General features: G+C 36.8%; 1 long non-coding RNA gene across 2 annotated transcripts; it reads right to left on the reverse strand.

Moving 5' to 3' along the window:
• Positions 1–233: 233 nt before the first annotated feature.
• On the reverse strand, positions 234–3,406 carry LOC110794308 (uncharacterized). 2 transcript variants are annotated; one of them, XR_008927856.1, is made up of 3 exons: positions 3,009–3,406; positions 1,905–2,469; positions 234–1,573 (listed from the first exon to the last, which is right to left on the reverse strand). It is a non-coding gene; the product is annotated as an uncharacterized lncRNA (long non-coding RNA). The 2 variants fall into 2 exon arrangements; XR_008927855.1 differs by having other exon boundaries at positions 234–713; positions 3,009–3,405.
• Between the last annotated feature and the right edge of the window lie 954 nt (positions 3,407–4,360).

A 4,360-nucleotide genomic window follows, 5' to 3' on the forward strand; every position in this document is an offset into this window, starting at 1 on the left:
TACTCTATAATAAAGTGTGCCTTCCGTACATAACCATCCTCTATTCTTCCTGTTAAATATTGAGATACAGAACATCTTCCGTACATAGGCGTACTATATACTTCCCGTTTAAATTAAGATAGAAAGCAGTTTTCTTAGACAATCGTTCTATATTTTACCCCTTTTTTTTAGGGATATTACGATTCTAAGTCCTATATGTAAACCAGATTTAAATAGATAAAATAAAAATGATATCCACACGATCTTTCCAAAAATACTTTCATTCAATAACAACATAATAGTGTTCATTCAATAACAAAATCTTATTATTCATTGATAAAATATAAACGATCTACACTAAGGTACGGCAAAAACAAAATCCAATATAAATAAAAAAAAAATATTCAAGAGCTGAAGCTTCTGTAGCAGCAGCAACGTACTGGGGATTGCAGCAGCAACTAGGGATGGTGTAGCAAAAACAATGGCAGCTTCTGCAGCAAGAACAAGGACCATATTGTTGGAATTGTCTACTGGTGGTAGACTTGGCAGTTCATCTGCCGGACTGAACTGAGGTAACCATCTCCCTGAGCTAGCTTAAGTCACACTAGATCATCATCATCATAATCTTCATCTTCATCGTTATTTGATTGGTGATATTCGATAACGTATGAGATCCACCTCTCCCTTAGCTCGTAAATCGTAGTTTGAGAATACGTGGGAGCTTTGTTAAAATACTACAATACAAGTTAAAATGTAAGAGTACTAAATGAACATGATAGCAAGAAGAAATAGTATTTAACAAAGAACATGCGGCAAGCAATACAAAAACAGCAACAGGATTGCAGGGAGGTGCAGACAGAAGTCCAGACAAACAACAGCACGGGTTATCTCTTAAGGATTTAAGTCTCAAATTGCCAGTATTTTTTCGTGTTAAGACTGTTGACTATACGATTAAACCTAGCTATCATGATTGCTGAAATAGTGACATGAATTAGTATCAAGCAGGCTGCTTATGGAACAAGTACAGGGATTTGATGTCTCAAACCTGTCAGATTTATCAGAAAAAACTAAGAGGTGATAGCAAAGCTAGCCCACATAACAACTTTATAATACCCATCAAACTATCAAAGAAAATGTAAATTACATCACATTGCTTTACCTTTCAATTTTCAATCAACTATCTATTTAAGATCAATTTCCAAACATTGCTTTCATTTTCAAGACTTTTTTTAAGGAGAAGACGAGAAAATATAAGTAGGTTTTAATAAAAAGCTCTTAGATCAAAGTATTACATAGTCATCATAATCCAACCTGAAGAACTAACACTAAGTAAAAGTTTAGACAGATGTGAGTCTAAATCATACTCACTAACAATTAGATGAGATAAGACTTCAAGACGGAAAGAAAGGAGAAACAATCTTCCCTGGTTTAGATGAGACAGAAAATGACAGTGAGTGGGATGGAGTTATTGGTTTGCAGCTTGACCGAATTGCAATATCAACAAAAGATAGATGCATCATGTTTTCAAATCCATGTTTACTTCATTATAGTTACTTTTCTCTCTTCAAACTCTACTCAATGTTGGTTATCATCTCTGAAAGGAAGAATGAAACCCACAAAATCAATTTCCAAACAATCATACTCCCTTTACTTCATAATGACCATCCTACTATCTGTTTTGGTCTGTCTAACATTAACATGCACATCCATTTTCGCTCAGAAGTTAAGCATATATAGTTCACTGAACTCTCAACTGTTAGCCTAATTAAATTTATCTTTTGCTATCATGCTTGTTTTCCTCGAACAGGAAGTAAAAACCAATGCAGTAAATGTCATTCCCCATAATATTGCAGAAATGTTTTAAGGGGCTTAAGTTGTACAAGCAAAATTTTCCAATGGAACTATAGAAGTAGCAGAGGACTCACCATCGACATCATCCCTGCCTCGCAATTGTTGAAGAACCCTTTTGGCCTCATTCATTCTTCCTTTACTAACAAGCCAACGAGGAGACTCGGGCAAGAAGAATACAGTTAATATATAGTGAATACTGGATGAAACTAAAATAACCCCAAGTATCAATCTCCAACTAGGTTTTCCTATTAGTGACATTCCAAAAACCATACAGTTCGCGGCAAACATTCCACCAGAACCAGTGAACTGAGGAAGTGTGTTCAATGAACCCCTTATTTCAGTTGGAGCTGTCTCTGGTATATAAAGAGGAACAAGAGTGACTACTACCAATTTCCGCAACCATCCAATAGAAGGTGAAAGAGTATAACATAATTATTAGGAGACCCCAAAATTATTTAGGAACTAACAAAGTAACAGAGAGATGAGATAATCATCATAGGGCGACGACCAACACGATCTGAAATCGGTCCGCAACATGTTGTGATCAGAGTTGCTCCAACTAGTGCCATAGTCACAATTAAGCCTTCCAAAGTTGGTGCACTCTGCAAGTTGAATTCTTTCTTGATATATAAAACAGCCCTAAAGGAAACAAACCCACAAAAGTCTTCAGTAAACTAATTAATCAAGTTTAAACACAAATTGCAGAGAACAATTGGAAACTAAGAAGTACTCGTCACTTTTTACAAAATCAAATAACCTTGGACGAAATTATGGTTTCATAACATAGAAATCAGAAAATGAAAATTAACTTAAATGACTTACCTACCTTAAATTTACAATTTCAGATATACAAGTAGCAAATAACCCATAGAAAAAATCCTAATGGAACCACAAACTTGCGGAATTTATATCAAACCTAGATGATTTCCAACAAAAAAAAACATAATTAAATAAACAACAATCTGTCAACGAAATTTGTTTTGAGGGAACGAAAACCTAATTATCACACTGCACCATTGTTAAAATTCAAGTGGCACAAAAATTCAAAGCGTTCGAAATTTTTATTTCTACAATCATCCAATATTCAAATTCAATTCCAAAGAGAAGGTAATTGAACAAAAAATGACCTTTACAAATCGAGTATAGTAAGGAAAAACAGAAGAGGCCGGTGAACATACAAAGGAGAGAGAAGGAGAGGGGAGCCAAAGAACAAAGATCTAGCTCCGGCCATTCGACGCTGTGTGATTCAATTTTTGCGCAAAACCCTAAAAGTCGCCGAAAAGCGCTAGACGAATTGGGGATTTTGAGTAGAGGGAGAGGGAGAGGGGGGCCAACGAACAATAATGCGGTACAGTAGTGCGGCGGTGATCTGGTGGTGCAGCGGTGATCTGGTAGTGGTGCGTGATTATGGTCTAAGTTTTCCAGGAGATTGGATTCTGGGGTTTTGTTAGAAAGGATAGGGTAGAATGTTAAGGTTTTGGTTTTGCACTTTTGCTTGAGATTTTGGTTTGCGCGAGGTTTTTGATTTTACGGTTTGATTTATTTAGTCTGCTGCTGCATTAGTTTTTTTTTTTTTTTTAATGAGAATATAGTACGCCTGTATCAAAGATTTAAAACACAGCTTTATATGTTTTTGATTCTTACTCCTACTACACATGTATATATTAAATAAAATTATTCTTTATTATGGTAAAAAATATGAAACGGTTAAGTGTCGTAACCGTTCTCTATTCTTTCTCCCATAGAACTGTTATTAGAGAAAACCGTACTCTATTATCCTATGAAACGCTTAACACACTTAACCGTACTCTTTTTAGCGTTACTTATTCCAACTTTTGTAGTAGTGTATGAACCAATGCCCTGCTAAGCCTGCCCCGTGTCTTGAACTTGTGGTTGCAAAAATGGATGCAACTAGTCTCACTGCCCCAACTTCATTAGATAATGCTGCTGCTACTGACTGGCTCACGGTTGTTCCTAAGAGAAGGGCCAAACCCTGCACCTTTCTAAAAACTAATCGTCCCAAGTTTCACCCTTATGACAACACTGCCCCTTCAGTTGCTCTGGTTTCCCCATCTAAACCCATAGTTGTTGTTGGTGCTCCTATCCCTGCCAAGAACCCTTTCCAAGGCCTAGCTGATTTCGAGGTTTCAACTGGAGAAACCGTCACTCTTAACCCTCCTGTTATTGAACAATTACTCCCTGATATGGAAAATGATATTGTTGATGATCTCCCGGGTTTTAAGGAACTACACCAAGTTCCGTTTAATGTTCTTGATGATGAAATGGATGATATTGAGGCCCATGCTGATTTCTTTAATCCCGGTACTCCTCCTGGTGAGCTAGAACTTCACAAGAGAAGGAAGAGAGATGGTTCTAGCCTCTCTCCCACTTCTTCAATGTAATTGAAGGAATGTGGCTGATGTACTGTTTTTGGCTGGGTTTTGATGGACTAGACTATTTTTTGCTCTACTTTTGTCGATGTATTTGCGGTTTGTTTACTGTGTTCTGGTTTCTTGGCCACTTTTGCCCC

This window comes from Spinacia oleracea, chromosome 2, assembly GCF_020520425.1.
Source record: "Spinacia oleracea cultivar Varoflay chromosome 2, BTI_SOV_V1, whole genome shotgun sequence".
NCBI lineage: Eukaryota > Viridiplantae > Streptophyta > Magnoliopsida > Caryophyllales > Amaranthaceae > Spinacia > Spinacia oleracea.